This window comes from Palaemon carinicauda, unplaced genomic scaffold, assembly GCF_036898095.1.
Source record: "Palaemon carinicauda isolate YSFRI2023 unplaced genomic scaffold, ASM3689809v2 scaffold179, whole genome shotgun sequence".
NCBI lineage: Eukaryota > Metazoa > Arthropoda > Malacostraca > Decapoda > Palaemonidae > Palaemon > Palaemon carinicauda.
The window spans coordinates 64852-78459 of record NW_027169358.1 but is presented as its reverse complement, the minus strand read 5'-3'; the positions used below and the strand labels follow the sequence as shown (position 1 = coordinate 78459).

Here is a 13608-nt window from a genome sequence, read left to right as displayed (position 1 = left end):
ATTTACTTTTAATTATGGTATTTGTAAAACCACAAACAGTAAAATATCATTTTTTTAATCTTGAACTCATGTTCTGATTTCAGTTTGTGCTCTGGAAGATATATGAATCAAATTATAATTGTAATTAATTTTATACCACAGGAAAACAATAAAACGTAATTAAGTTATTATAAATCTTATTGAAGACAGAATTATTCATGAGTATTTACAGTAGTGTGTTTCTCAGTTACAAAACGTATGGGAATATCCCCCCAAAACCTCTAGAAATTCCCAGATTTGGGAACAAATTCTCAACAAGTTGTCCCCCTGGTTAAAGAATTGCTTGATCCAATCAGAGACCTCCACCATAGTCTGCGTTCTATAGCTTTTTCATTAACTAAAATTATATTATATTGCTTAAGATAAATATCAAAACATTCTTACGATAGATTAATTGAATTATGATAGGAGTTCGGAAGATATTCCATTTAAAATAATCTAATATTTAATGATATACACGAGGGAAATGTATAAACAAGTTACCCCTGAATCAGCGGGTTTTAGGAAAAAGAAAACGGGGCAACTTTTTATTTAGAGAAAACGTTATTTAAGGGTAACTATGATATATTTAACCACCATGAAAAAAACCTTATTTTTCTTTTTGTTATAAAGTTAACTTAGCAAATTTATGAGTTAATGCCCTTAGGAACATCATCTTCCATAACTTATATAGTTGTATGATATAAAATTAGTAATATTCACTTAAGAATAGTTTCTAGCATTTATAGGGGGGTGTATGTATAATAGCGGCCACCTGTATGTAGGATGATGGCTAAGAATACAGCAGTATAAGGGGGATCACAGGGCGGGGGGGGGGGGTAACCCCTATTAGGCAATTAAGGACATGACATGTAGGTTAGGGTAAGGGGTAGGAAGTTTAGGTTAGCTGGTACCCATTCTTATACACATGGGAGGAACTGGCCGCTAATGTACAAAGGCTCCATTTATAGTTAGCCTATAGACTTCATGTAAACCAGTATTAGCCTATGTTTGTTTAACTATCTTTACATACATTTATCTTTTAAATGAAGGGAGATGCTATGTAAATACCATTATAATAGTTTTGACGGATTAAAGAAGCAGTTAAACGATGTAACTATATCCTTTGTGATGTATTTGTGGCCAAGTTCACACTGGGTGAATGGAGGAGTTTTGAAATGAAGAAATTAAGTTTGGTTGCATTTGATGCATTTTATTGAATACCAAATGGAATTGGAAATACACAATATTTTACATTAAAAGCAGCTGCTTAATTTCATGTTTAAATTAATTTAAAGATCTAATAGTTGAGCGTTTTGGTGTAGGTCTACTGTATACTTCTGAAAATAGACTGCTATTTGAATATCTTTTTTACTAGCTAAGCTACAGCCCTAGTTGGGAAAGCAATATACTATAAGCCCAAGGGCTCCAACAAGGAAAATAGCCTAGTGAGGAAAGGAAACAAGGAAACAAATAGAATAGTGTGCCAGAGTGTACCCTCATACAAGAGAACTCTAACCTAAGCCAGTGGAAGAAGACCATGGTACAGAGGCTATGGCACTACCCAAGACCAGAGAACAATGGTTTTATTTTGGAATGCTCTTCTCCTAGAAGAGTTGCATAATACACATGATGCAAATATAACAAATGTCACTGAAATATAGATTGACGTATTGCTATAATTGTGAATATGGCATTTGATAATGATAGCTGGCAAACACAAGATGAACCTCAAACTTCATTAGAATAGTTAATTTCAATTTTGAACATCAAGAATACAGTAGGCCTTAAGTAGCCTAATGGCAGAAGAGGTTACAGAGTTCTCTTGCCTGAGTGTACACTCGGGCAAACTATTATCTTCTTTCTCTTCTAGTTTTTTTTTTTCTAGCTTTTATAGTTTATATATGAAAGATGTTTTTTAATTTTGTTACTGTTTTTAAAATATATCATATTAATTGTTAGTTACTTCTCTTGTAGTTTATTTATTTTCTTGTTTTCTTTCCTCACTGGGCTATTTTCCTTGTTGGAGCCCTTCGGCTTATAGCATCCTGCCTTTTCCAACTAGGGTTGTAGCACAGCAACTAATAATAATACTATTAATAGGTGGACTTAACACTAAGGAAGCAGTAATAATAAAGAAGACAAGATTGAATATGATAGATTTAATAATTTAAAAAAAGGACATCCAAATACGTAGGGTACGGACATGCATCAGGTAACATGTAAATCGCATTGCCGACTCTCTTAACTTTGGTATTTTCTTGACATTTAAAATGAATTCTAAGAACAAATGACATCCATTGTCATGAAGAGGTGAACTACTGGACATTAAACATCACCCCCAAAAGACTTAGAATTTCAAACTCCTCCTGTATATCAGTAGGCCTAGACATTTTTAAATACCTGTATGATTAAAAATGTGAATGATTTAGGAAGGTTGACGGCTGTACTTTGCATTGAAAAAGAGATCACTATCTGTTGATGAATCCACTTACCGTTATACCTAAGCTTGTGTGAATCATAGCAGAAAGTTTTGCAGACACCAGCATTGAGCGATGGTTTGAAGGCTACCGTTCTTTAAAGGTCTCGCTCATGAATGGAAGAAGCAAGGGACAGTGACAATGCCCTAGAGACTGACCTTATATACATATGATCAGTGCTCAAGTCCCCTCTCCACCCAAAGGACAGGGGAGGGCTAGACAATGGCTGCTTATAACAATATGTAGACCTAGAGACTCCCCTCAAATCACCTACCCTTACCTCACAAGGGTAGCGAGGTTGTAGACACTACAAAAAACTATCGAGGTTGAGCGGGTCTCAAACCCCAGTCCAACACATTACGAAGACAGGGTTGTTTTCAATAGGTACCATTAAAGAAAATGCCTAATGACGTGAAAAACTGCTATGCTTTACTTTACGTAGGAAGATGACATAGTTTAAATTAAATAGCCATGCTAACAAATGCAAGCCTTGCCTGGCACTACAGAAGGATGGCAATGTAACACCAGAAAATTTTATGGTGCCTTTTTGCAACTTGCTCTAGGCTTCATTTGCACAAGAAGAATTGCATACCTGTAGGTAGTAGGTTGGCCAAGGCACCAGCCACCCACGGAGATATTACCGTTGGAGAGTTATTGGGTCCTTTGACTGGCCAGAGAGTGTTACATTGGATTCCTTTCTGGTACTACTCATTTTCCATTACCTATACAAACACCGAATAGTCTGGACTATTCTTTACACATTCTCCTCTCTCCTCACACACCTGACAACACTAAGATAACCAAATAATTCTTCTTCACTCAAGGGGTTAACTACTGTACTGTAGTTGTTCAGTAGCTACTTTCCTTTTGGTAAGGATAGAAGAGACTCTTTAGTTATGGCAAGCAACTCTTCATGAGAAGGATACCTAAAATTAAACTACTGTATTGTTCTCTAGTTGTGGGTAGTGCCATAGCCTCTGTACCATGGTCTTCCACTGTCTTGGGTTAGAGTTCTCTTGTTTCAGGGTACACCCAGGCATACTATTCTATGTTTCCTTATTTCCTTTCCTTCCTGGGCTATTTTTCCTGCTTTTTACAACTAGAGTTGCAAATTATAACATGAATTAGACAACCAAGTTTGATCGTCAAATCAGAATACCGAAGAAAATGCCCACTTAGTTTAGGCCTTGCAGAGACATCCCAACAAAATATACAAAGCATTTTATCAACTCCAGGACCTTTGCATTAAATACATCTATAACCTACAAAGCATTTCTTGCAAAACAAAATAAAAAATAGTTAACGCTACTTTAACATTTCATAATTTACCAATAAACTAAAGGGACAACTTTACCGCAAAGTTTATCAATTAAGAAAAATAACGTTTGTCTTAAGAAACCATAGAAACTTGAGGTATTAACATAAACCTGTGGAACACGAGAATAAGCATCAGATGGGTTAACTGAAAATATCCCATCCCTCCCTTTGATTGCATCTCAGGACAAAGGAGTACGAAGATATAAAAAGGGTAACATTATTCGAGAACAATTTTGGCTCTGAAACCCAGTAACAGTTGAATCATGATACCCTTATATTGAAGACCACTTGGACTGAGGCAACATAAAACTAACCTACTCTTTAAGCTGATGCTAAGAACGAAATAAAGTGTGTCAATGTTTGAAAGGAGATTCTTTCTATAGGTTAAAATTAATGGGGGAATATTTATTTACTAGAGATGAATGGCAACTGATTGTGCCACAGTTTCAATAGGCCACGCTGCTATGTCAGGTCACCCTGGTGCGCATTGAGGTAGCGGCAGTACGGGAGTCAGCATATGAAGCTACATTTGTGGTGGAAAACAGGGAAGGGTGGGCTGTAGCACCTTAAAAATACCAACCAAACTCAGCTAAGTCCCCTGCCAGGCTACCTCACAAAATTGGGGAATATGCCATGGTAGATAGAATTGATTTTACAAAATAAATCTTGGCAAATAGGTGCATCACATATCTATATTTCACTATTACTGAAAAATTCCATCCACTGCCCTAACTTGAGGAAGTTGAGCTAGAGAAATGGATGGTATTTTCTTTCTCACCAAGTTACAAACATGTCTATCAATCGCCATCTCTGACCTTTCCTTATGTTCAGATTCTTCAGTTCCAAAAATTAATGCATTCAGGACTTGATCATCTTATCCAAACAGGTAGATGCTCTGAGAATGGCTGACAAATCCTGTATAAAAAATATAATATTCCCAGAACAAACAATACGCTCTGCATAAAACCAGTTAAAGAGTTTTTTAAACATCTATTTTCCTCTGCATTAGATTAAACAATATTATATGACAATCATGAGATTTGACTGCAATTCATGTGACTTTTGCTAATAACAAGAAAAAAAAAACATTGGCAGAATATGTCGGTAGAAGTTTTCTTTAGATCGACGCAGACAGAGAAGACAGTGGGCCAACCAACGCCGTCTAATTGTCTCAATACTATACTAGACACTTGAAGGTTAAAGGTGTCTGGTTTCAGTTCCCAGTTCATCAGAATAGATGCTCACCAAAACGTCAGGCAGGAAAGCCCTACCCCCCAAACTGTGGTCCCCAACCACAGCAGTGGCCTCTCCAGTCAACAGCTTAAACTCGCAGTCCCGGGAGGGGATCCATCTGCCGCCAAGCGAATGCTAGGTAAACTCGCTACCACTGTACTAGCTAGATAGCTATTAAGCCTATTAAAAGGAAAGAAAACAGGGAAATTTTTCAGCTTTTGGGGTAAGCATCAATGTAAGGAAGCAAACAAGATTTTGGAGAAGTATATGTGAACATCAGGTGAAGTTTGGAAAAATAAAAAAGAGAAAATACTTAAAAGACTGGCAAGTGGGTGCAGCTTACAATGATTTACATTAATTTAGGATGGAAATAAATAAAATTAACTTATTCAATTTAAACAAAATTTATATATAGATTTGATACTGTTGATTGAGGCATAAAACATCTGTTCAAGAAGTGTCATTCATTCAGCGCAAAGGAAAATTCCCCAGTGAAAGAGACACTCATATTACACAATAACTGAAATTTTATATTTAATAGAAGACTGGCATGAGAAAATAATTCTTACTAATGAATATTCTTCTATAAATGTCTCAGGGCTTAACCCTTTTACCCCCAAAGGACGTACTGGTACGTTTCACAAAACTCATCCCTTCACCCCCATGGACGTACCGGTACGTCCTTGCAAAAAAATGCTATTAAAAAAAAATCACATTTTGAGAAAATTCAGGCATTTTCCAAGAGAATGAGACCAACTTGACCTCTCTATGACAAAAATTAAGGCTGTTAGAGCAATTTAAAAAAATAACCCCCTGGGGGTTAAGGGTTGGAAATTTCCAAATAGCCAGGGGGTAAAAGGGTTAATATCAAGATTTTGAACATAGCTGATCAGTGTACACATAAGCCTAAAATGCAAATATGATTTATAAATATATATATAAAAAACTCAAAACATTTAATATGGGTAAGCAATAATTATAATAAGTAAAAAGTAAACTTTTTGTTTCTTTTTTAAATGCTTGAAAAATACATTCGACTTTAATTGGGATTTGAAACTCCATATGAAAGGACATCCAAATAATTGAATCTCTCATAAATGAAGTAGTAGCACTATCAATGCATTACTTGGTGTTGTACAGTATCTTTTTGGCCACTAGCTGCCGTTTCATTTTAATCTTCACCTATATATGGGTGATGAATGAACTCCCAGGACCCATTGCTTGAGCCTTATATCCAAAATTCTTGTGGTATCGTAACCAAAATACAAACCCCGCTATTTAATATGGGTATTACTTTCGGCGTAGCTGAAATGACGAGCCATTAGAATTTTAACGAGGGTTTACTAGGGTAGGGAGGGGTAGCTAGCTACCCCTCCCCCCCCTCACACCTGTGACTAGCTCACTTTGCTTTTGGCTCGGGTGATGAACAAACGTGTCTGCTCCCACCCTCGCTTATTGACAGCCTTGATCTTGTTTTGCTTTTTCTTTTCAGTGTGCTTGGAAGTTGATTTTAGTTTTGAGGCAGATACCAAGGTCTGACATCTGAAAGTATAAACAATATTAGACAAAGGAATTTAAAAAGAAAACAAACTGAATATCAATCTCGCTTCAACCAATTTAACATCATTAATGATATACTAACACAAGAGGTAGTTTTTTTAGCAAGTGTCAAAATAGTCCTTTCTCTCCTGTTTAGATTGAAATTATAAAACTTTATAAGGAAAACTTATCTAAAAGTATTTTTATAAAGCTTTCTCAATACCTACATTTTGCTTTCTATTCAGAATTGATCCAAACTACAAAAAATTATTTCATACTATAATTATCTTTTTAATCTACTGTAGTTTAATTTATTAAGAAAACTTCTCAGAGTAATTCTAAAAGCAAATAAAACTAGCACTCTGGAAATAACCAATTCACTGAATTATGTATAAAAATTCTGAACAGAACTACCAAGTATAGAATATCTATTGATTAAATTATTGATATTTAGGATAATATAAAAAATAGCAACAGGCAGAAATTAAACAATTTTGTCATCCATGGAGGTCCAGAAATAGTAAATATATTGACAAGGGGACATTAATGAAAATGAAAAAAAATATATCGACACAATCAAATATTTTTGCAGGCACATTTCAAATTCATTCTTGAAGGAAAATTTTATCAACGAACAATAGTCAATTCTTTTTAGTGAGGCAGATTTGCACCAACTCGCAGCGGTGCCCTTTTAGCTCGGAAAAGTTTCCTGATCGCTGATTGGTTGGACGAGATAATTCTAACCAATCAGCGATCAGGAAACTTTTCCGAGCTAAAAGGGCACCGCTATGAGTCGGTGCAAATCTGCCTCGCTAAAAGAAATGGACTATAGGACAACTGTAATCTCACTCCTCTCTTACTGAACCCTATTATTATTATTACTTGCTAAGCTACAACCCTAGTTGGATAAGCGAGATGTTAACTTATAAGCCCAAGGGCTCCCATAGGGAAAATGGCCCAGTGCAGAAAAGAAATAAAGAAATAAATAAACTACAAGAGTAGTAATTAACAACTAACATAAAATATTTTAAGAACAGTAACAACATCAAAATAAATCTTTCATATATAAACTATGAAAACTTGAAAAAAAAAGGGGGGGAAGAGAAATAAGACAGAATAGTGTGCTCGAGTGTACCCTCAAGCAAGAGAACTCTAACCTAGGATAGTGGAAGACCATGGTACAGAGGCTATGGCAGTACCCAAGACTAGAGAATGTTGGTTTTATTTTGGAGTGTCCTTCTCCTAGAAGAGCTGCTTACCACGGCTAAAGTCTCTTCTATCCTTACCAAGAGGAAAGTAGCCACTGAACAATTACAGTGCAGTATTTAACCCCTTGGATGAAGAAGAATTGTTTGGTAGTCTCAGTGTTGTCAGGTGTATGAGGAAAGAGGAGAATCTGTAAAGAATAGACCAGACTATTCGGTGTATGTGTAGGCAAAGGGAAAATGAACCGTAACCAGAGAGAAGGATCCAATGTAGTACTGGCCAGTCAAAAGACCCCATAACTCTCTAGCGGTAGTATCTCAACAGGTGGCTGGTGCCCTGGCCAACCTACTAGCTATGAATTTAAAAGAAAAAACTTTCCAGATAAAAAATTATAAAAAAGTAGCAACTCAAAAACAATAACTTACAAAAGGTCCTCAAAGACATCTGGTGACAAAACACAAATCCAAAATGAAATCATAAAATCTCAGATATTGTATCAAAACCTCATAATGCAGTACTGTAATCAAACAATATGTAATCCAATACAGTAAGCAAGACGACATGTGACTATTTGTTGACCTTTGCTGCTGAAAATTGTAGGCACGCAAGTTACATGACGCTTACCCTAGGCCCAAATTTAAAAATTTGACTCGCATACAGTTTCTAGGAACCTATTAAGTTTTAAGTTGAGGACTTAGTGTAAAAACGGCTGTTGATGAGAACTTACCAATACAGGGTCAGTGGCAGTAATGAGATATAAGACTTCTTGAGCTCTGTCCTTGTTGTTAGCTGCAACAGTCGTCATAGACCTCTAACTTGCGCTGTACTCTTGTTCATCCCTTACACACCATTCTGTAATACAATTAAAAAGGAAAATATTAAGCTATCTAAGCATTATCATTTTTATCTGGTTATTATTATTATTATTATTATTATTATTATTATTATTATTATTTAACCTATATACCTAGTTGGAGAAGCAAGATGCTATAAGCCCAAGGGGCTCTAACAGCATAAACTAGCCCAGTGTGGAAAGGATATAAGGAAATAAATAAATAATATGAGAAGTAATAAACAGTTAAAATAAAATATTTCAAAAACAGTAACAACATTAAAACAAATTTCATATGTAAACTATAAAACGAGACTTATATCAACCTGTTCAACATAAAAACACTTGATGTAAGTTTGAACGTTTACCGATTTAACTACTTGATTAGGAAGAATATTCCACATTTTGGTTACATTATTTTAACAAGAAGCAAACTCTTCTCAAAGACATATAACACCTATACTGTTGTTTGTCCCCTATTGATGCTTATCAAACCACAATAAAATAAGAACTCATCCCATTCTCAACACAATATACTCATTCAAAAAACTTTAGATTGAAGGGATTTCCCTCCTGTAAATAAGGCTATGTTATAAGACGAACGATTAAGGAAACTCACCTAAGAGAAAGGGTCAGTGAGAGTAATGACAATCAGATTTCTTGAGGTCCATCCTTCAAGCTGTTTGTTGATGATGCCAGCAAACATCAGCCCTTGCGTCAGATGTATGCAGAATCGTTTTCCTGAGACCGCTGCCGGCTTCACTCCTGCTGCTGAGCTTACTCCAGAGCCATGGCCCACGAGATGATGAGAATGGAGTATGCAAAGGTAGATGAAATATCACTGGAAGGAGAAAGGATTAATGAGGTAGAATCATTTAAGTATTTAGGAACTATGATCTCCAATACAGGGTCTTTAGAATTAAGAGTTCTTCTGTCTTGTCCTCATTTTGGGTAGATAGCAAACTCCCGTTAAAGATTTATGACAACTGTACTTTCATTTCTCTATCTAATCACAATAAAAAGTAAGAACTTAACCTAATCAAAATACAATATACAGAAAGAGCCCTAGAATGTTCAGAAACTTTCTAATAAGCAAAATGATTGGAAACCAGTTTATCCTGCAAATACCAAGTTTGGAGTTGAAAGAAAACTATTCCATTGTATATAATTTTGATATCAAAATTGCTACGTACCAAAAATAATTCTATTCAAATTTCTTATTTTTGGTCCAATTTCAATTGTTTAAATCATTGTAAAGGGAATTTCATATACATAAAAATGGTCTAAACATTTTTTTTTGCATATAATGAAGTGCTTTTTAAATAAAAACCTTCAAAAGTACTTTTAAATGATTTGTTAAGTTTAAACATACATCATGATATCGCTTTTAAATAAAAAACAAAATAATTATTCCTCTTATAATAAAGCTTCTTTTTTTGTGCCAGAATTGAATTGTGAATGAAGGATATTCTGATAGAAGGAAAAGGGAATATTTGGATGATGCAAGGGTACCCTCATCAGACAGGAAAGAGAGGCGTATAGCCGTAATAAATGTCAATTCATGTTTACTATGTCAGTCTCGAACAAAAGAAACCTTGGTCGAAAATTCAAAATGTGCTGAAAAACTTGTTGGCTGTATAAAGATTCACAGATTCTATCAGTCAGGCCTTCTCCACCATGAGGCCCAATACTACGCAGTACTCTAGAAGTTTTATTCCAGCTGTGACCAAGTTGTGGAATGATCTTCCTAATCGGGTAGTTGAATCAGTGAAACTTCAAAAGTTCAAACTTGCAGCAAGTGTTTTTATGCTGAACAAGCTGACATAAGTCTTTTTAGTACTTTTATGAAAGATTTGTTTTATTTTTGTTACTGTTCTTAAAATATTCTTATCATTACCTCTTATATAGTTTATTTCCTTTCCTCACTGGGCTATTCTTCCCTGGTGGAGCCCTTGGGCTTATAGTATCATGCTTCTCAAACCAGGGTTGTAGCTTACCTAATAATAATAATAATAATAATAATAATAATAATAATAATAATAATAATAATAATGACATGGTGAAAATTATATGCATTTCTCAATATCTGAAGGACATATCTCTCGAAGACTTACTGAAGAACGATGTAAAATGGCATCTTTTTTGCAATAAAAAATGTACCTACAAAGGAATGCTAGAAAAATTCCAATACAGAAAAAATTAAAATAAAGTAAATGAAGAGATGACCACAGTATTGTCTCAGATTTTGAATAAAGGACCCACAACCATATCCACAATTCACTCAGAACTTCTGAGTATGACTTGTTTCTTTTGTAACCTAAAACTAGAAACCATCCATTACATAGCTTCTACATTATCAGTAGGTAAAAAGCTGTATGATGATCTGAACCAGGGTACTAATACATAATAGAAACTTAAATTAAATGGATGTATTGACCCAAGAGACTGCCATGCCTGATTTCGCATACCACAAGGAGTGCTTAAGCAGAAATGTCGGCAATGTAATTAGGAAAACAAAAAGCAGATGAGGATTTGTCAAGAATGGCAGAATCTGATAATCAGGTAGAATTTATTGATTCTTTGTTGGAAGGTTTACAGTCAGGGAAAGTTGTCATAATGATGGATGCAGAAAAATGTCACCAGGGAATTTGTCATTCCAAATGTATCGGAGACCGATACGATTTCCAGAAAGTTCTTAATAGTTGTGTGGAAAATACACAAACAGCATTGAACGAGAAAAGAGACTTCATGGTACTGCACCAGTGCAACTCAAAATTAGGGACAGCATCGGCATCACAAATGAAACTGAAAAAAATACCATCACATTCTCATCATTATCACCTTCTACGCCGATTGACGCAAAGGGCCTCTGTTAGATCTTGCAAGTTGTCTCTATCTTGCGCCTTTAATTCAATACTTCTCCATTCCCCCTCTATTTCATGATTCAATGTCCTCAGCCATGTAGGCTTGAGTCTTCCAACTCTTCTAGTGCTTTGTGGAGCCCAGTTAAATGTTTGGTGAACTAATCTCTCATACCAAAGATGAATTATCATCTTATATTTCTCAAAAAGTCATCCATCATGCAGAAAAGAAAAATATAAACCTTGCGGTAGCATGGCATACAGATGTAACTTCTGTCCATTGCGACCTAGTTCTTAAAAGTACACAAGAAGAAGCTGATACAAAAATGGTTCTTCATGAAGTAAATACTACAGAAAAGAGGTGTTAACAAGCTATCTTCGCTCCAGGCACTGATGTTCTGGTACTTGCTGTAAGACAATGACCAAAACTAACATCTCGGTCATTCTTCAAGACAAATTTTAGAACTGAAATCTCCATTACTGATATTTTCATCATTGTAAACTTTGAAAGCATCTACATTACCTACAATTCACGGTCATTCAAGCTGTGACACAACTGCTGCCTTGGTCGGCAAGGCCAAACTCTTACTGGAAGGCATTTAATATGTCAACTAAGGAAGCCTTGGAAGCATTGGCAACACTTGGAACAAGTGAAGAAATCACTGATGGAGTTCAAGAGGAACTTGAAATTTTTAGTCAAATCTACAAAAAAATGGTCAAGTATAGATGAACTAGCAAGAACTTCAATGATATATGTTTTCAAAGAAATAAATACCACAGGAAAGGCTACTGCACATAAAGGGCTGTTGTACCTGTATTTAAGAAAATAAATTATCAGGTCATGATATGGACTAAGGCTAGAGGCAAAACGAACACTCCCATTGCCCCTTGGTCATGGATGGGACATAATTAATGGACACTGCCAAGTTGTCTGTGATTTGCTTCATTCTCCTAATAATATCCTTAGTCTGTAATCCCCCTTGCAAATGCTTAGCAAATGATTTACCACATGCAGATGTGTGTGTATGGGAAGGGAATGAGGAGCTTTGTAACAATCGTATCAAATTTACACCAGAAACGGTAGTGAAGATGATTTTATAGACACTGCATAGGAAATATTTCTACCTCTTTTCATTTACTTTATTGCTTAGCAACAGATTGGTGAATTACTTTTAATATTTCAATTTGTATTAAAAAATGTTTGATTCTCAATTATATCATTCTAGATGTTAATTTGTTAATTTTTCAATATTTATTATGCAATTAGTTACAAAGAATCATAAGAATTAACATTAACACATTATTTAGTGCTTTTGAAAAAAAGTGTCTTATGTTCAAAATTTATAACTGGCTTCATCAGGAGAATCTTAAAAGCATATGCCACAATGATCAGAGCTTATGCTCCGACTCTTGATGCTGAAGACATTGTAAGTCTTTCTATGCTGACCTGGATAGAATACATACATTATTCCCTAGCCAGGACAAAGCATTCCTCATTGGTGACTTTACCACCAGAGTTAACAGACTTTCATTTATGGTGAAATACAATCGGTAGACATGGAGTGGGTAAGATCAATATAAATGGAACCCTTTTCCTATCAGTGTTCAGAATTCAACCTATGCATCACAAATACTATCTTCAGGCAAAGGAACAAATGTAAGACTACCTGAAAACATCCAAGGCACTTACTAGGTTATATCACTGAAAGAACCTGTGACCGTAAAGATGTAATGATCACAAGAGCTGCCCCTTTCACAGACTGATGGACTGCCCATCCTCTTGTCTACTAAGTGATAAAAGTCCTATCCATATACCAAGGCACTTCCCCCAATTTTAGGGGTAGCCGACATGAAACAAATGAAAAAAAAAGGGGACCTTTCTTCTCTACGCTCCTCCCAGACTGACGCGTGACTGAACTGAGTTCGGCTGGTACTGCTAGGGTGCAACAGCCCACCCTACCCCATTATCCACCACAGATGAAGTTTCATAACGCTGAATCCCCTACAGCTGCTACATCCGCGGTCATCCAATGCAACCGGAGGAAGCAGCAGGGCCTACCGAAACTGCGTCACAATCGCCCGCCATTCATTCCTATTTCTAGCACACACTCTTGTCTCTCTC

At 35.7% G+C, this 13608-nt stretch overlaps 1 long non-coding RNA gene across 2 annotated transcripts in view; it reads right to left on the bottom strand.

Annotated features, from left to right (window-relative positions):
* Nucleotides 1-5366: 5366 nt before the first annotated feature.
* LOC137635812 (uncharacterized) overlaps nt 5367-13608 on the bottom strand; it is a 46750-nt gene continuing 38508 nt past the window's right edge. Inside the window, exons 3-4 of one of the 2 annotated variants that reach the window (XR_011042798.1) lie at nt 8521-8645; nt 5367-6590 (exon numbers count right to left, since the gene is read on the bottom strand). This is a non-coding gene — a long non-coding RNA (uncharacterized lncRNA). The remainder of the gene's footprint in view (nt 6591-8520; nt 8646-13608) is intronic. The other variant, XR_011042797.1, reaches the window with a different exon arrangement.